At 40.3% G+C, this 20,756-nt stretch overlaps 1 non-coding gene and 2 pseudogenes across 1 annotated transcript; 1 reads left to right on the forward strand and 2 right to left on the reverse strand.

The window, feature by feature from the left end:
• The window catches only part of LOC140690892 (RNA-binding protein 3-like), a 200,193-nt pseudogene that overhangs the window by 116,892 nt on the left and 62,545 nt on the right, over window positions 1–20,756 (reverse strand).
• LOC102545120 (ubiquitin carboxyl-terminal hydrolase 3-like) overlaps window positions 1–20,756 on the reverse strand; it is a 138,639-nt pseudogene that overhangs the window by 102,605 nt on the left and 15,278 nt on the right.
• On the forward strand, window positions 17,378–17,506 carry LOC116277715 (small nucleolar RNA SNORA18). The gene has a single exon (XR_004187186.1). It is a non-coding gene; the product is annotated as a small nucleolar RNA SNORA18 (small nucleolar RNA).

Consider the following 20,756-nt stretch of genomic DNA (forward strand, 5'->3'; position numbering starts at 1 on the left):
TCTCCTGCAGTCATCTCTCCCATATGCTCAACCCTCAGCTCGGTGTCTCCCTTCTCAGCCCCCAGACCTTGCAGCCTGGGAGGCTGGTACTGTGGAGCTCCCTCCTCTCCCCTCCTCCTGCTGCAGCCTCAGGAGCCTCCCCAGCCCTGCTCTCCTCCCCTCCTCATCACAAGCCCTGCAAGTGGGCAGCAGCGCCCCCTGGGAGGGAGTGGAGAGTCTGATCCTCTCCTGAGCGAGGGCCATTCCCCACAAAGGAGAAGCGGGGAGAGAGGTGCAGGAGCCCAGCCTCCAAAACACGCTCACACTCATGTCCTTTTCCTAAAGCTCCCCCTGCCCCAAAGCTTTAACTCTCCTGCAAACCAGGGGGTGAGAACTGCCGGGGCACAGAGGCAGAGGGAACGCAACCAAGTGATCTACATTCCAGAGAACAGCAGTCTGCTTCTTCATCAAGAGACAGAGAAGGGCAGGGAACCAGGGAGCTCCGTGCTGAAAGGGGCCTATTTGCGCATGAACGCTTTCGAGTGGTGTTCACAAGACAAAGTGGCAACCTCACTGAACGTGATGTTCCCCCACATAACCACCGGTCTCCAATACCCTTAATATGCACTACACTGAACCAAATAATACTGAATACATGTGATATTCAAAGCTCATCAACAATTCTCCTGGAATTCTAAATTTTTTTTTATAAAACAGCACGCACTAGTGCTTATGACACAACTTAGTCACTGTCTCTACACAAAACACAGTTGAAGCACACAGCACTGACAGACAAGCCACTTACAGTGCATCCATTATTCAACAGCTGCTTCAACTGGTAGACAGGCTCCTGAGCTTCTTAAGGATGCAGACAGGGAGGATCTGATGACCAGGATTCCAGTCCTGGCTCCACCATTACTAGCGATACAACGGAGAACTTCACGACTACTCTGGGTCAATTTCTTCACCGTAAAATGAGGACTAGGTAATTAGCAGGTCCCTTCTAATTATAAAATTATTCAAAGAAGATAAAGCGTGAAGTAGATTAAATAATCATGTCATTCCCCCACAGATATAATTCCACCAACTCCACTTTCCTAATTTTCTTTAAAGGATTAGTTAGCAAAAGGATCAACTGCAAATCAGTATAGTCTTCTAAAGGCAAACACATCCCATCTCATTGCCCATCAGTAATTCACTGCAACAGCGCGGGTGGGAAGCATGTGGAATCGCTGTACAAAACCGGTACAGACATGCTGCTACAGCAGTGAGACTCGGAACGCTACCCCGCAACACAGAGGATGTTTTAAAACGCAACACTCTTTCAGTTTAGCAACTCAGCAACTCTTAAGAAAACATCTGTAATGTGTGTTTTTTTTAAAGGACGTTCATTTTTACCTGGTTAGTATCTATCTTCTATACACTGTGTGCCAGCCACCACTACACACAGTTATAACTATTACTTCATTCAACTCGACAACCCAAGGAAGTGCGTACCGTTCTTTGGCCTGTTCTATAGGTAAGGAAGCCGAGGCACAGGAGTGACACGCCTTGCTAATAAATTAGTAAGTGACAGAACTGGGACTCCAACTCGGTGTCTGAAGGCACGGACTGCTGCGAAGCAGGAAGTCCAGAAAGTTGTCATTTTTGCTTTAGAAAGATTCTGTACTATGTGCTTCTGTGTATGTATTACATACCCATATATAAAATGTTTTCAAGTCTAGGAGGGTGTATAGGAACTGTTATCAGTCATGTAAAAACAATGGGATGGGTGACTAGAGCCACATGGACCTACTTTCAACTATACGCTTTGAATTTTTTCAAAAAGCATTACTTCTTCTATAACAAAAATAAAACTTAAATGTCTTAAATTTAAAGATACTGATACTAAAATGTTGTCCTAATGAAATAAACTTATTCTAAACTATTAAACATGTGGTAAGATCCACCAAAATCCAAGACTACAACTCTACAGGTTTGTAAAAACATGATCAATGAAAAAATGTTTGTAGCAGTTACTCAAAACTCTCTCTCTGTCTCTCTGTCTCTCTCTCTCCATAAAAGCATCAGTAGTAAAATGGCTATTCCTCTTGAAATCGCAGGACAGGGCCGAATTAGCATAAAAATTCTATAAATATTCCAGTACATATGTAAGTAGAAACATATTCCAGGAGTAACCCAGATTACCCTCCAACTGACATATTTTTAAATGTTTGGGAGAAAGGCATGTAATCTTCTTTATACCATGGATGCTCTGAACTGAATGTTCACAAGCCTGTCCTATGCTGAAAGTTCTGAAGTCTCTGCTATCTTCAACTTGAATGTTCTGAAATCACAGGGGGAAAGAGTGGTAACGTCACAGAGAGAGAGCAGGGACTCAGCCATAACGTAGTCCAGGGAAGCCAGCTACACTGAGCAATGCCAGAGGTGCCACAACAGCCTGAGGGCAGCCAGAACCACTGCCTGTTGCTCAAGCACTGGAACCCAAGGCTGCTCATTCTGGGAGTGGGCGCTGGGTTCCCTGGATCAGGGGAACAGGAGAGCTCTCTGAGTAACACGAGGTGCCCAGGGCCCAGGATGGGAGCCAAGGCAGAGCCTGGGAGACTAAACATGAGCCCCACACCCACAGCGGTCAGAAGCGGCCGGCTGGGGCTCACAGAGATCACAGAGCCCAGTGTCCAGGGCCAAGGCAGGAAGGCAGTGGTGAAATAAAGCTTATCCTGGTCGGAAAGGCAATCTTTTCCACGTTCCTCCTCTGGTAGTTTTCTCTTGCCTCGGTCCCATTCTTATTCAAGGTGAGCAATGTGGATCTCTCCTGAGTCATTAGATGAGTAAATTGTTTTCTGGTGAAGTCACAGTTCAGGATTTCTCATAGCCATTCTCTCCTCTCTGTTTCAAGGCCCTACTACAGATTAAAGATGACCTCAAAGTCCTTGACATGCTTCCCATCAGAGGCTCACCTGTGTCCTCTTCCATGCAACCTGGGCAGGCTCTGCCAGTGCCCTGACCAACTGAGCACGGCTGAAGGGACTGCGTGTCAGTTTGCAGGTCTAGGTTTTCAGAAAATGACAATTTCCTCTTTCTACTGCTTGGAATGCTTGCTCTTAGGAAAGCCAGCCACCATGTAAGAAGCCTAATCACTCTGAGACCAACATCCTATGAGAAGCCAAATGACACACAGAGACCTTGCAGAATATGATACCACAGAGGCTGGGGAGGGGAGGGGTAGGTGGGAAAGGGAGAGGGGCAGCAGAAACGGAGACCAGGACTCACAGGCACAAGACACGAGTTAAGAAGCCATCCTGAAAGTGGCTGCTCCACCCTTAGGTTCTCCGGCTGAGACCACACCAGCCAAGTTCCTCCTGAACTCCTGACCCATCGTAAGATCATAGCAAAATAAAATGGTTGCTGTAAGTCACTAAGATGTAGGACAGTTTGTTACACAGCAAGAGATAACAGGACACCTGGAGAAGGAGGGGCATAAGTGATAGTTTCCAGCATTCACCTCTGCCAAACAACTCGCTGGAATGACTGATGCTGCTGTTTAGTAGAAGTGAGGATGAGAACCTTCAAGAGGTTCTACCCCAAAGGAATCAAAACTGAAGACTAGACTATCCTCTCTGCAACAGAGGTAACGAGAGTAAAAGCATGGCAGCCCATCATCAACTAAGCTGCCACCATCCTTTGAAACCGGTTCTTTCTTTATCCCATCAGTATTTTAAACCCAGATTTTACTACCATATGACAACCTAATTCTTTCTTGAGCAAAACCACACTCCTAATGTTGCGCTACATTGTGAAAACAACCTTCAAAAATCTCAAAGACACTATTCCCAAATTCTTGATAAAAATTCTTTAAAAAGTGTCATTGGCACTTGCAGGAATTCCTTTTCTCTTCATTTAAAGCTACAGAGCCTTGTCCTTCCTTCCTTCTGCCTCTCTGGCTTATGCTCTTTAAGAAGCACTGTGGGAAGCCTCACATTTATTGAAGGTTGGATTTGAAAAACTGTAGATAATTCTGAGTTGAGAACACCCTACGCCATCTCTGTTTCCAGTTCTCTCTTTACTACGAGTCCTGACGGGGTCCTCAGCCAGCCTGGCTTGACCCCCATCACACCCTATCAGCAATGTCTGATCCCAGGCCTCTGTAGCTGGCTCAGAGCCCACATCCTAAGCAGACTCCCAGGATTTCTGAGGAAGTACTTACACTTTTAAAGTTTTCTGAAAAATGGTGCATAGCTAGCCCAGGAGGAGGAACCAGGAGACGGGCACGGTGACCAGGACTCCATGTCATTTTGGTTGAACTACACCGAGGCCTTGTTTCCCGCCCTTGGCTTCTAATCCTGCCAAAAGAACTCCTTCCTTCTTTAACACAAAAATGTACCAAACTGACTTGGTTACCCTACTAGGAAAGTAACTGATACTCTGTGGACTCAAAAGGAACATTTCAGAGATCATGTGGCATAATGAAGCAAGCACGGGCTCCAGAACCAACAGTCTGAGGCTCACTTGCTGGCTGCGCCAGCCTCTTACTCTACGGCCTTAAGGAGGTGGTTCCCGAGCCTGCTTCCTCATCTGTAAACAGAGGACAGACACCTCCTCTGCCTCACACAGCTACGGTAAGGGATTCATGAGACAAGCGGTATCAAGTACACGACAAGAGGCCCAGCAAACAGAAAGCACCCAGTGACGCTCAGTTCCCTTCCCTTAAACATATACTGAAAAGAGTAAAGCGACTATCAGGGGTTAACTCTGGTGACTGCGCTTCTGTACTAAGCAGTTAACGTATGTCCACATATACCATGACTACTAATTCTCAGAACTTCTCCCCCGAGTTTCCACTCATTAAAAGGACCTGCAGCTGACATTTCCTTTTCAGAGAAAAGTTCCAAATATCTAAGCCAAAGTCAGCAAAAACCCCTCAGAAACTCCTCTTTTATCTGACTTAAAATTAAATTATATCGAAAACATCAAAAGAATGAGATAAAAGTCTGTTTTAATAAGCTTATTTCAAAATTGATAACTATAACTACCTTAATGTCAGAATCATCAAATTTTATGTATTTTAAGTAAAATAAATACTTCAGAAGCGCATTTTGAGAGATGCGCAAGGAGGTTTAGACAACTTAATGAGATGCTACTCAGATAAAACAGGTAAGTAGAGAAGCAACTCAGGTGTGAAAACTATACTGAAATACACCTGAGAGGTATTCACAACAGAGATTAAATCATGGTGCACCAATCTAACCAATCAAAATACACCTTGGGCATTCCAACGTCCTGTACAATGGGGTTTCAGTCCAAGACATTAAAAAAAATTTTTTTTTCAATTTCTAACTTTTGTTTTAGCAAAGAAGTAAACAGAAATAATTTCCAATCACATCAGATTTAAGATACGGTGATCACCTTATTTTTATGGACAGCAGGTTTAATCTGCTACTCTGAATAAGTCAGTTCTTCTCTAAGGGGCATCGTCCTTGGCTCTTAGAGGCTAATTTCAGATTGCTCTAGCCTACTTTCCTAACCTTTTCCATGTCAGGACATGCATAAAAAATGGTAACATCCGTATAGAGCATGTGCATAAACTGAAGCATCATCTCAGGGCCAGAAATGACCTGCCTGGAGGCTCCAGGCAACCCTAGGTTGAGGGGATCATTATCTCAACATATACATAATCCTTTCATAGCCCTTCTTATGGGAAGCTATGTTGGTCTGGTTATCCGGCAATGCAGGAGGAGGCCCCCCTCTACCTCAATGCCCATTTGCTGGGACAAAAGACTGGGAGTCATCAACCACCTAAGAGGGCCAGCAGCATTATCTAAGAATCCAAGATGCGCCCCTCAGTTTATGCTACTCAATAATGTGCTCAGATCTACCAGGGAAAATGGACGCCCAAATCCTTGTTTCTATCCTGTGTATAACTTGTCTTATCCAACTGCCATTCTACAACCCCAGGGAGCAGCCAGTTAACAGCAGGACAGGAAGGAACCCAACATGAATTAAATTAAAAGAGAAAAGCACTAGAACAGCTGGGCCTGAGTACTCGGTGGTAAAATGCACTGATCAGTATGTAAAAGGAATAGCCAGTTGCTTAAAATGAACCTGGACCTAGATGAAAAACGCTTCCAAGGCCACTTCCAGCTCTCTAATTTCAAGGTTTCCTGGACAGAAATCTAAGTACATTATTTCACATCCACAGCCTTAACTACATTTGTAAGATCACAGTAGATGGGAAGATAGGAGCTGAAGTATTATTATAAAATCACTTACTCATTACTGCTCAGTTAAAAATGTTAAAGCTTTTCTTCTTCCCTGATGATACCTAATGATACAAATATATGTCTGTGTAAGGCTGTTAGCTGCAGCATTGTCTGCAACTGTAAAATACTGGAAACAACCTAAATGCCCAAACATAGGAGAATGTTTGAATTCACTGACATCACAAATGGAATACTATGAAGCTGTTAAAAATAAGGAAAATTACTACAAACATGGAGTGATAAACAAAATATACTATTAAATGAAAGAAGAAAATTCCAAAAGACTATATACTTAGTTTGCTACCTTTTGTGAGAGAAAATAAGAAAATACTCATGTACCTGCTATTTTTTTTTTAATAAAAAGAAACACAGAAAGGAGAGATCAAAGTAATTGGTTGTCTACAGGGATGGGTAGCAATGAGAGGAAGGATCAGGTAGTGACACTTCTTGGTACAACAGTTTATACTTTTAACTCTGGGGACCATACTCAAGTTTTATACACTTAAAAAGTAAAATCAGCAAGGACAAAGAGGAAAAAAATCTAAAATGGAAATCAAACACGAACAAATGAAGCTAACTGTACATCAAGTAAATAAGTGTATTAAAAGAGGGAAGGAAACTAACCCAAACAACTTTTGAACATAATACTTTATATACTGCCAGTATACAGACAAAAAGAACTATAAACAAATATTGATCTCATGTTATAAGGTACGGGTTAGTAGTTTGGAACTAATTTCTCTGCTTATGAAACTAAGCAAACAAGTACGAATGTTGAGGATAATGGGAACCAGATTCCCACTGATGGGGACCGAAAGAGCAAGACTAGACCTGCAGTGCTGAACTGGAGTTCAGGCAACAGTATGAACTCATGGTCAACACACACATACACACACACACACACACAAAGAGATACAGATATGTCTGTTTATTTATGTTTCTTAGCTCTTATTTGCTGAGAAATCTTAGTTTATAAATCTTACTCCCCACTAGAAAGAATGAGGGCTACTTGGAGAAATGACTGATTCCAAGGCCGAGCCTGGAGCATCTTGCTAAACCTGGGGCATCTTGCTGTGCCAGGAAGAAAGGGCTCCAAGAACAATGGGGGCATCTAAAAATTATGACTTAAAGGGGCTCCCATTAGCCAAATCTAAAACAATTTGACCCTCAAAATAAGTAACAGAGTATCACAGAATAAAATAAAAATCTATGAGTCCATGTTAATAAAATAAATGAATAAATAAACAAATGGGAGAGAAAGGAAAGCTCTTCCCTAAATACACTGAGAAATGAGTTAGAAAACTTACATCTTGGAATCATCCTAGTAATAACTGATTCAGTCAAGAACCATCTATGGATGCTAAATTACCAGGTGCAAGTCTGATGAGGAACAAGACATTCATAAAATCTCAAAGCATCTCCTGTAAGTTACTTGTTAATAACACAGGGGAAAAGAGTAATTTCATAGTGGAATAACATTGCAAATACTACCCTTATAAGATAATAGAAGTTAACATCACCGGAATGAGACAAACAACATTACATGCATCTTGACAGGATGCCCTGAGAAGACACATTACTTCTGTAGTACTCCCACCCAAACAATGCATAACCTGAGTCTAATCATAAAGCATCATCAGGAAAACTCGAATTGAAGTACATTCTGTGAAATAATTGGCCTGTATTCTTCAAAAATACCCAAGATGTAAAAGACAAAGAAAGGATAAAGAACTGTTCCAGACTAAAGGAGACTAAAGATTGATCTCAACTAAATGAAAAGCATGATCCTGGATTAGATCTGTGGGAGGTGGGTGGGGGCACAAAAAAAGGGGAAATAGCTATAAAGGACATTACTGAAACAATTGGAGAACTCTGAGTATGAAATGTGCATTAGATAATACTATTGTACTAGTTATTAAATATTATTATATGTTCTTATTTTGACCAATATCCTGTACTTACTGAAAATAAAGTCTTTGTTTTTGGTGGGGGTCGAGGTACCTAAATATTTATGGATGAAGGTGCATTAGGTCTGCAAATTACTGGGCAGTGGGAAGGGGGGCAGGGGCTAGGGGTGGGAAGAGGGTGGACAAAAAGAAGATGCACACATAACACAAGTGTGGGAAAATGCTGACAACTGGATGGGAGTTCTCTGTACTGTTCTTAATGTTTCTTTAAGTATGAAATTGTCTCAAAATAAAAAGGTTTGTTCAGAATAAATAAATTTTATTCTTTACTTCCAATTAAGAACATTTTTTTCATTATAAAACACAAGGGAAAAGGTTAAATTACTGTCGTGCAGAGCCAAAGAGTACCACAAACCTGACATTAACTTCCCCTTACTGACGGAGGGTGAACTGATCCAGTGAACACAGTACAATGCATTGACTGCAGCAGTCCAAGTGGCTTCACAACTAGGTTTCTGTTACAAACCCAGCACCTGGCTTGTGATCTGGCTTCCCAAGCAGAGTCAAACCCTTGGGCTTATCTGCTCTCTCTGCTGACTCTGGTAATAGCAACAATACTTTGCTCTGTTCATTGGGGAAGGTAAACCTGAGTTTGAGCTTTTACTCAAATACAGTACTGCGAAATTTCAGTTTGAGTGACTTCTCTCTCTGGACGGTAACTAATCAGATCCTCTTCTTACCATTTTGCCCTAAAAACTGGATTAAAAATATTTCATTTAAAAATAGACACCAAATTAAGTATGGCAGACCAACTTCTTGCTTCCCTCTCTTCTCCATCCTAACTTCCCACTAAACTGGACAATAAAGAAATTAAGTTGATATTCACTCCCAAAGATAAAGAGAACATGTGAGGCCAGCAAAGCAGATAAAAGATTTCAACACATTTTTGACAGGAAGAAGTTAGAGGAGCAGTAACAACCTAAGTAGCGTGAAGGAAGCTACAACCTAAGTGCCGGCAGAGGGAAGTGCAGGCAGGAGGGGGCTCTGGACTCAGGGACACTGAGCACAGCAGACAGCAAAGGTACGGATGGGACTGAACACAAGGGGTCCAAGGGCTGTGACGAACGACTGATTCACAGAACTTCCTACATCCTGATGTCAGAACATCGGTGGCCAAGTTTACAGGCCCCAGATGGAAGACTAAAAAACTAAATGCTGCAAAAAAACAAAAACAAAACCCCACAAAGATGTCTTCCTCCAATGAAGAAGGCAGCCTGCTCCCTAACCTCAGAGTGAAGCCCACTGCAGACAAGCCTCACCCTTACAGACAAACTTACAGAGCTGTTCAGTGCGTCACTATTCTATGAAAAGATAGACAAAGATAAAACAAGACACTTGAAGAAAGCATCTCATCTGAGAGAATCATTTTGAAAAGAAACAGAGGAACCCAGAGGAAACAGAAACAATGTAGGGAGCACAGAAAAGCTTCAAAACAAACTCTAAAACCCAGAAGTAATAAGAAAAGATACAGCAAAACAACAGGAACAGAATGGATGGAAAAGCAATGGTCAGAAAAAGGAGAAAAAGCCCTTAAATAAAGAATATTATTATCAAAATTCAAAAGAAACAGCGGAGGGGGGAAAAAAAGGAAGTAGCTCAGGAACTCGAATCAAAAGGCAAAGAAATAAAAAGGTAAGAAAATTACAGGTTCCACCCAGGGCGCTCAACATTCAATTAACAGGAGTTGTACAAAGAGAAAGGCAGTAACGAGGAGATTAAGTATGGGAGGATGAGTGTACTCTTCAATGTACAGACTGAAAAGTCCCCTGAGTGCCCATGGCAGCAAGAGAAAAACTAACCATGTGAAGACACATCATTCTGAAGTTCCAGAACACCAAGGCTGGAGGGAATAGCCTAAACGTTTCCAGGAAAAAAGCAGAAAGACCTATATGAAGGAACAGTAATCAGGAGGGCGTCAGGTTTCTCAACAGAAGCACTGGAAGCCTAAAAACAAAGGAACACTGCTTTCAAAATTCTAAAAGGAAAATCTTTCCAAACTAATAGTCAGTCAAGCAATCAAGTAATAAAAGTAAAATCACAATGTCAGACTTGCATGGGGTCAAAAATTTGCCTCCCCCGAGAAGGGAGCTAAATGATGTACTCCAGCAAAATGGCCTAATAAACCAAGGAAAATACAGACCTAGGATCCAGGAAATGGGAGATCCAATACAAGAGAACAGCAAGGGAATCACAGGATAAAAACTGTTCAGCCGGCCCAGAGAAGACCCAGCTCAGATGAGAGCCAGAGCGCTCCGGGAAGGTCTTCAAAAAAAAAAAAAAAAAAAAAAAACAAACCAACAAAGAGATTATGTGTTTAAAGTGCTTGGAAAATAATACTCATAGACATCTGACAGATTAATAGGTTATATTTGGGAGAGAATGTATAGAAGGCAAAGTGCAATCTTTTTAAAAGGCAGTTATTAACTCAAGGAAAAACAAAGTGCCAGACAAGAAAAAAAGCAGTCACCATATTAATCAAAAATCATTATCTAATTATACTGAGAAATGGAGAGAGGGGCAGAGGGGAGGGTAACGCAAACACTAATGTCCTCATTTACCATAGCACGATGTCAAGAGATGATACCTAAAATGGATAAATTAAGCAATAACTGTATATTACTTAGATGGATGTAGGTAAATATGAGAGAGAAAACTAAATCGAGCTGAAAGCGGTTGTCTGTGGACAGGAGGACTGGGGGTGGCAGACAAGGAGACTGCTGTTCTATTTTAAACCTTTTGATACTATGATTTAACTGTATATACATATCACCTTTTGAAAACGTGAATTATTCTTTAAAAAGTAAACTGATGTAACAGTCATATCAATTCATGAAGTTGCCCAAACCATTTTTTCACCTTAAAAAAAATGCTTAAACTCTATTCCATGAAATAAAAATTACAATAGCAGTTTATCATCTGGGGCCAGGCACCTACTGCATTCCCTGAACACTACAAGGCTAATTTGCAGAGCTAATGGTATGTTTCCTCTGCTAAAGAATGTAATTTTAAAGCTGGTCAAAATTTGTCATCTGTATATTAACAGATCCAGATGCCTACAGAGCCAGAAAAGAGAGGACGTCTTCTCCGGCTGACTTCCTACAGAGAGGCAAATTCTGACCCATAAGACTGGTCCCCTCACTGGCTAAAGCATTCTATTCTACTTTGAAATGGATTTCTGAGATCAATTTTCAACATCAAATGAAAATATAATATAGAAAGAATGTATGTGAAACTATACAGTCTCAAAAACCGTAATGCACTAGACACACTTGTAATCATTCATTCTATCACAAACTCAGACCTGTTCGGACCCACTTTGGTGAAAACCACCTAGTGAAGCTAGTCTGCTTTGTCTATTCTGCAGTCTTCGCTAAATGCTGGAACTGTGCCCGAACTCCAAATGAGAGGAAACGGTAGTGGGGACAAGGATTAAAACTACTGAAGTCAAAACAGACGACTAAATCAGAGTCAAAATGGGCCACTTTGGCCTTTAAACGACCAGATACAAATTAACTACAGAAAAATTACCAAGAGTTAATATTGTTTCAAAAAGAACTCTCCCTAGGAAGCTGATGATATGGAGAGTGAACACAAAAGCCATGAATCACTTATGAAAAATTCTGGCATCTAATATTCCCATCTGTTTAACATAGCAAGATCTGATGCAGTGCCACACTTTTGCCAACAACCTGAGTAAGCAAATCCATGGTTAAACAGGATTTTCACAAGAAATGAATCAAGCCACAAATGTAAACACCATACAACTATTCTTTCAAAAACAACAGCAAAGTATATGCAATATAAGAAAAGATGCATATATATATTTTAGAGGAAGCACCGCCTTCCATAAATAAATAAAACAATCAAGAGGGTTAGGGAGCTCTTATTATCAAAGACTTCACTTAGAGTGCAGGTCTAGTATCTGCAGTGCACAGTTCTCTTCCCAGTTTTTTGTGGTTATATAATAAAGGTTGCACTAAAGCACAAAGGGGGGGCAGGGAATCACCACAGTTGTACTTAACAGCTGTGCTGGGAAGCTCTTCTTTTCAAATCAGTGGGTCTTTTCAGGGAGATATGGAAAGAAAAACAAACTGGGCACATGTTTATACTCTGCCTAAAAGGCTAGAAACCCAATACAACAGAAATAGGCTCCTGTAAACTCCAATAGCTGTTCTGATTATTTAACAAAAAGCAAGAGTTGGAAAATTGTTTTTACAACCAGTAAGTATAATGTTTAAATGCGATCCACACTTCCCCCAAAATATCTATTAATTATTCAAATAAAAAATACACAAAAGCCTGAAAAAACATTCTTAAATGAGGTTCTTAGAAAACCAGACACAAACAAAACACTTGAAATAACTGCAATGAAATTGGTGCAGTTAAATTAAACTGGAATTAAATTCTCACAGCATGAATTTGAGCTCTGGCAGCTGCTTCATACATCTAAGGTAAATAAAGCCTGAGTCTTTACTTGTACAGGACAGTTTCTCCAATCAACATTTCCACCCACGTTTAACAGTCTCCCCAATCCACATACGCATCCATCTCACAATTAACATTCACAGTAATTCAGATGGAAACTAGAGTTAATCTCAATTATCCTGGGTGACACTAAAATAAAAAAAATCAATCAACAATTTAAGTGTCAGCCCCAGATTACCCAAGTTAAGCTCTTTTTTAAAAATATTATATTAGAGTATTTCTCCAATGTATTATCTATCAATTATCCCAGGGAAACATCTGTGGCAAAAAAAAAAAAATTGCTCCCTAGAAATTTCAGCATGATCTTCACAAACTTTGACCAAAATCTTACCATCCCAACATTGTGCAACAAATGTTCAAAACAAAGGAATGAACAATAATCTATTATTTAAATAAAAGAGTATCTCAGCATGTTCAGTAAGGACAAAGATTTAAAGAAGCCAAAACAACAAGTGTACGATCACAGTCAGTTACATTAAACCTGCAGGGACATGACAGCTAATCACCAGCCTGCTCATCCTGGTGATGAGACAGTACAAGAACAGTCCATAAAGGTCTTCAAGGCGGGTCAAGGATAAGTAGGCAAGCAAATTTCACAACTCAGGGGATGCTACTGGTATCCAGCGGGCAGATTCCAGGGATGCTGCTAAACATCTCACAATGCACAAAAGAATCCACTCTCTCCATCCAAAAAAGAATTATCTGGACCAAAATATCAAACATGGTGAGGGTGACAAACCCTGGGCTAACCTTACCTGGACTTCTGACGCTGTTACACAAGTTGAGGGTGAGGTCATCCAGGATCCTGGAGAGGGACGCAAAATCTGCCAGTTGCATGTGTGGGGATCATCGGGGTCTGCTGCAGTCATCTTTTAACTTAGCTTCATCAGCATTTTTAATACCTTGGGAAAATGGATGCATACAAATCAAAAAACAAGTCTCAGAAAAAAATCAATGGAATAAAGCAAACATTTCACGGGCTACCCCTATGTATTCAGTATTAACTAGAACATAGATATGATGTTCCTCAATAATCAGATGACTACATATCTCTAGTTATAAAATAGACACAAAAAATAATATCAACCAAAGTCTATTTTGTTTAGATCCTCCTAAATGCTCCTAGCACCAATTCCCCACCAAAAAGTGTCTCTTCAGTGTTTTTTCTGTAAATTAAAAATAACAGATATTAAAAGTAATCACAGTGCTGTGGAAAGTCAAACAGAAACTTTCCTGAATCCTATTTGTCCTCTTGACCCATTACTCTCTTCCAAGAAGCCAGAGTTTCAGGTCATTACAAGGAGAAAAGAAGAAAATGAATTAACGTCCTGGCACAGCATTTTGATAAATTATGTAATAGGGAAAAATGTGTTTGCTTGTCTGTCCATGCTTCAGAAAATGTTATTAACTTCAAAACTATCCTCAGCACACTTGTACGCCCGGGGGCACAGCCAGTCTCTTCAGTGCTTACCAACAGCAAACGGCTCCATGCCTTTAAACTTGAGTTGCTTTGATGGGGCCTCAACGTCATCAGTGATGAGAACACCAATTTTTCGAGCTCGACGCCTCATGCCAGCTTGGGTCTTGAAGCTCTGTTGGCGAATGAAGTTCAAAGCCATGTCTAGTGGGATTTTTAAAAGAGAAGCCATCACATAGTAATTCAGCCATAAGTTTGGACCACAAGCAAGAGCTCCAAGCGAGCCAGACACTTTGATTCACCTGTGAGGGCCCTGCCTCCTTTGTGAGGTAACTTTGCCACAGCCTACAGCAAGCTCTTCTTGTCTCTATGAGCACTTAAGTGCCTGATAATAGTACAGTGAATTCAAAACATCTAAGGGATACACACAGGAGTCATTACATACAAAACAGTTCAAAGTCTGTATTTATAAAAGGGGTTAAGTCAGAAAGCGGAAGCTATCATAAGCAATGAAAATGATCATAACACAGTGCTACCCAAGTGGAAGTATAAAGGGCACTCACAGTTCAGAAGAGAGATTAGCATGAGGACATTGATATGCAGAATCATTTCAGCAGGAACTAGACCGGTAAAAATCACGTGCTATTTAGGCATCCTATCTAAACATTACAATGTAATTCATCACAGAATCAGTTTCAGACATTTACAAAGGAAGCAGATGCATTAATTGCCCTTTAAAACATTGCTCACTTTCCCCCCTAAATTATCAGTTTGTACCTGTCGTTCCTGATCCTTGCCTAAGCTTCCCCTCTTCTCTCTTGTAATCTGGGAGAACTGTGATGTCGTACGTGGTCTGGGGCTGAAGCCACTTTAACACGTGGAGGTGACTGTGGGTGGCACTTCAGCCCACCAGCTGTCTCCTGCCCCCATGGGGCTGATACACAACACAGTAGCTGATGACTTTCCCAGGTGCTGGTTTCCAGGTGACTCTTGTGTTTTGTTTCTTCAGCCACTTTCAAGGTTTTCAAATCTTCCAACACTGAGAGATAAAAGGAAGATGACAGTGTTACACCAGGTGAAAGAAAATGTTTACGCCCGCCTCCCTCATTTATGTGAAAAGACACTATCTAGTTTCCTAAGTGTACACACTATTCTGTTACTTAGCGTCGTGATCTCTCCAAAGTTCAGGATGGTGTGTGAGCCTAATCTCAGTGAGATCACAGTAAGTTGTTCTCTCTCTATCTGGCTGGTAACTGAAAAATGGAAGTAAACATTGCAAGGATTTCCTACTATTTGCATTCCAGAGACTTTAGTAGAGAAAACATCCATTTCTGGATATAAACTTCAGAATTTTTATTATATTTCCATTTGTAAAGAATTCTGATAGCAAACACATTGTGGGGAATACTAAAAATTATGAATACAGGGTCAGAGATATTACTTGAGTCTTTTCAGAAAAACGTACAATGAATAAGTGACTAGTCAGAGTGTCTATAGTTCACTCTATCCTTTGTGATTGCCATCAACATGTAAGGCTATCAGCAGAGAGGAACAGGAAACTCTGACACAGAAAAATATCTCAAGGGCTCTGGAGATGAACTGGGATACAATGAGCGGCTTTATGAAGCACTATATGTAAAAAATGTTTAATATACAAACATACTATTTATTAAGTTATCTTTTAATAACTATCAGAAACAGGTGGTCAAATCCACAAATAGCCAAACATCCCTTTTCCACACATAATTGGGCCTCATGAGCAGGAGCATTTCATTCAGTTCAGTCATCTCAGCATTCGAAGGTCATAAGCATCTTCTATAGGGAGAGACTAAGCTGAAGAAAACACTGGGAAGAACTTGCCTGGATTCTAAAAGAAATTTTCATGCTCAAACAGGCAAGCATCACTTGAAAAAGCTAAAAACATAATCCTGCAAAAAATTTTAAAAACATATATATACGACCATTTTTCAGACACTGGACATCAGGCAGCACAGGACTAGGACCCTGAGTGATGAGCAACAAATGAGAATGAGCCTGACCACTGCCCTGACTCACTGCTTAAAGCGCATTCCCAGCCCCAGCACAGGAAGGGGGAACCCAGATAGAGCCTGGTGGTCTCCCTTCACTGAGGAGGTGGTTTTGTGAGTCTATGGAGTCCAAGGCACCCAGAACTCACCGAGCAAAGTCCTGCAGAGGAGATGGTGCTACAGAGAAAAAGCTTCAAAATTCTGCAACCCAGTACTAATCAGGGCACAGGAATGAAGAAACTACCAAAAACCAAAGAAAGAACCACCTAAAAGGAGCAGAAGGAACAATTCCTGGAGCTCACGCAGGGCCAAAAACGTTCCCCCCCACCAAAGTACAACACCTCACAGTCCCCTGAACATTGTATGACGCACAAAGGAGGTTACTGCCCCAGGAGGGGAGCAAAATGAGCTCTCAACTAAAGGTTTCTCTGGTCTAGCGCTACCAGAGTTTAAAAGAAAGCTTCAAAAATATCAAGCTGTCTCCAAAAGACTTAACTGCATCCCAGGACAAAGCTTAAGGATATTGAGAAGAACATAAAAATAGCTGGCACCCAATAAAGTAAAGTTTGTATTGTTTGACTTCTAATAAAAATTACCAGGAATGCAAAGAAAGAAAAAAAAATAGCACCCATACTGTGGACTGAATGTGATAGTATTTGGACCTTTGGGGAAGTAATTAGTATTAAATGAGGTCCTAAACCTAAGGCCCTAATCGGATGGAACTGGGATCCTTCTAAGAGGATGAGGAGACATTAGAACTTGTGTGTGTTCTCTCTCTCTCTCGCTCTCTCGCTCTCTCGCTCTCTCGCTCTCGCTCTCGCTCTCGCTCTCTCATTCTGCCAGAACTTTAACCTGGACTTCTAGCATCCAGAACTGTGAGAAAATAAATTTCTTGTTTAAGCCACCCAGGCAACATTATTTTATTAGCACCATTAGAGGTAAGGTACCCTTAATAAGCAGAAAAATGAATCAATAGAAACAGAACTAAAAACAAATGTATGGTTACCGGTAGTGGGAAGGGATAAATTGGGACTTCAAGATTTGCAGTTACTACTACACATAAAAGAGATAAAAAGCAAGATTATACTGTGCAGCAGAGGGAACTATATTCAATGACTTGTAGTGGCCTATAATGAAAGAGAACATGAACATGAATCTATGTGTGTATATAGATGACTGACCTATTCCGCTGCACACCAGACATTAGTGCACCATTGTAAACTGACTATACTTCAAGTTTTTAAAAAGGAACACTCGATGGGGCTTTTTTGTAGACCTACACCGCTGGAAATGCCTCATAGGGTAACTATGTGGTTTCCTTTCCTCACAGAACTATGTCTTAGATCTGTGGGAAAGAACTACAAGACAGAGCTGCTAAATAAACTATGAGAAACCTAACAAGCTCTTTCATCTTAGGTGCTGGCATATCCGAACAATCAGTACTGCTCCAGGGTGTGATAAGCTTAGGAGTAAGCATGATTGGAACTTAATGCATGTTCAGAGTGTCTAAAACTCAGAACCAGGCAGATCTATCTTCCCTGACCCCAAATACGTTAATAGTCCTGAAGTAAACTGGTTGAGGAAACTGGATCCCAAAGATTACAGGTGAGGAGTTTTTGAAGTGTGTCCATGTTCCACTGGAGATGAAAGAAGCCCAATTTTTAAAACAATTATGAACTGACTGACATGACAACTGCTGACTGAGCAAAAATTCTTTTTAAAAGGACTTTCCTGAAGATTACAACTCAAACACTGGAGGAGCAAAGGTGATGGGGTGATGGGCAGTGGAAGGAATCAGAACATGTGAAATTCTTAAAAAATGTATTGACTTAAATAATTTTGCCTATGTTACACAATACTTTACACTTAAAGAAAAGAAACTGAACTAGAAATAGCATGTATGGCTTTACACTAAAAAATTATTCAAAAGGGACACTAAACAGCTATTATAACCATATTCCACATGTTACTGATAGAAAAATATTAACCATGCTAAGTAAACACATAGAACATATAAGAAAAATTCAAAGCAAACCTCTGGAGGTGAAAAATACAGTATCTAAGATGAAAAATGCACAGGATGGTATTAACAGCAGATTAGAAACTGCAGGAAAAAATATTGATAAACTTGATGGCATGATAATAGAAACTATCCAAAAGGAAATGCAAAGAAAGAAAGAAAACTAAATAACAGCACAACAGTGAGCGGTGTGATAACCCCAAGCAGACTAATACATGTAGAACTCGAGTACCTGGAGAAAGTAGGGGTAGTAAATAAAATATTTGAAGAAATAATGGCCTCAGTGCCATACTGCCCAAGGCAACATACAGATGCAATACAGTCCCCATCAAATTAGCAACGACATTCTTCACAGAGCTGGAACAAGAAACATTAAACTTTGTATGGAAACACAAAAGACCCCAAATAGTCAAAACAATCTTGAAAAAGAAGAACAGAATTGGGGGAATCATGCTCCCTGACTTCAGACTATACTACAAAGCTACAGCAATCAACAGTATGGCACTGGCACAAAAACAGACACACAGATCAATGAAACAGGATAGAAAGCCCAGAAATAAACCCGCCTATTTAGTCAATTAACCTATGACAAAGGAGGCAAGAATATACAATGGAGAAAAGACAGTCTTTTCTATAAGTGGTGCTGGGAAAACTGGACAGCTACCTGAAAAAGACTGAAATTAGAACATTCTCTTCCACCATGTACAAAAATAAACTCAAAATGGATAAAAGACCTCAAAGTAACACCAGATACTGTAAAACTCCTAGAGCAAAAAATAGGCACAACACTCGCAGACATACATTACAGAAAGACATTTTTTGAACCAGCTCCTGGAGTATTGGAAATAAAAGCAAAAACAAACAGATGGGATCTAATTAAGCTTCAAAGCTTTTGCACAACTAAGGACACCATGAACAAAACGAAAAGACAACCTACAAAATGGGAGAAAATCTTTGCCAATGTGACTGAGACTAATTTCCAAAATATACAAATAGCTCATACATCTTAATATCAAAGAAACAAGCAACCCAATCCAAAAATGGGCAGAAGACCTAAACAAGCAATTCTCCAATGAAGACATACAAATAGCCAACAGACACATGAAAAAATGCTCAGCATCGCTAATTGTCACAGAAATGCAGATCAAAACTACAACATGATATCACTTTACACCAGCCAGAATAGCCACCATTGAGAAGTCTACAGATGACAGATGCTGCAGAGGGTGTGGAGAAAAGGGAACCCTTCCACACTGTTGGTGGAGTCTAGATTGGTGCAGCCACTATGGAGGGCAGTACAGAGGTTCCTTAAAAAAATGAAATAGACCTACCATGGGATCCAGCAATCCCACTGATGGGCATATATCTGGAGAAAAATAAAATTCAAAAAGACACATGCACCGCAATGCTCACAGCAGCAATATTTACGATAGCCAAGACATGGAAACACCCCAAATGTCCACTGACAGATGACTGGATAAAGAAGATTTGGTACGTATATACAATGGAACACTACTCAGCCACACAAAAAGAAAATAATGCCATCTGCAGCCAGACGGACAGACCTGAAGACTGTCATTCAAAGTGAAGTGGGCTGGAAAGGGAAAGAAAAATGCCATACAACATCATTGATATGAGGAATCTAAAAAATATCAATAATAATAAGGCCACCAATGTACTAATTATCATTTTGACTTCTTGAATATGTGTAAGCACATCTGACTGTCCTTTATGACTGGATTACCATATTCTGTTGATTCTTATTTTGTAGTTGGCTTTATTCCTTTAATAACATGCAAGTTTAAAAACCTAATCTCTTCTCAGAATCAGTAAGTAGTACATATATGTAAACTAAAAAAAAGTACAGTATACTGTATCTATGTATCTACATGCAATAGAATGTGTATGTGCAGTCGAACTGTAGTAACTCTACCTAATAAAACTGGAAAAGGAGGGAAGAAAAAACAAACCAGACATACGGATCAATGAAACAGAATAGAGAGCCCAGACATAAACCCACAAACATTCAGTCAATTCATCCTCGACAAAGAAGGCAAGAACATACAGTGGAGTAAAGACCGTCTCTTCAGCAAAGCATGTAGGGAATACTCGACAGCTGCATGTAAATCAATGAAGTCAGAATACTCCCTCACACCCTACACAGAAATGAATTCAAAATGGCTTCAAGACTTAAACATAAGACAAGACACTATACACCTCTTAGAAGAAAACATAGGGAAAACATTATCTTACATACATCTCAGCAGTTTCGTCCTAGGGCAGTCTACTCCAGCAACAGAAATAAAAGCACAAATAAACAAACAAATGGGACCAAGCTCAATTTATCAGCTTTTGCACAGCAAAGAAAACCATAAGCAAAACAGAAGGACAACCTACGAGATGGGAGAAAATATTTGCAAAAGATGAGACTGACAAGGGGTTAATTTCCAGAATACAGAAACAGCTCATACAACTGAATAACCAAAAAACAACTCAATCCAAAAATGGACAGAAAATCTAAACCAGCATTTCTCCATTGAAGACATACAAATGGCCACCAGGCACATGAAAAAAGGCTTAATGTTGCTAATTATCAAAGAA

Source organism: Vicugna pacos, chromosome 32, assembly GCF_048564905.1.
Source record: "Vicugna pacos chromosome 32, VicPac4, whole genome shotgun sequence".
In the NCBI taxonomy this organism is placed as follows: Eukaryota; Metazoa; Chordata; class Mammalia; order Artiodactyla; family Camelidae; genus Vicugna; species Vicugna pacos.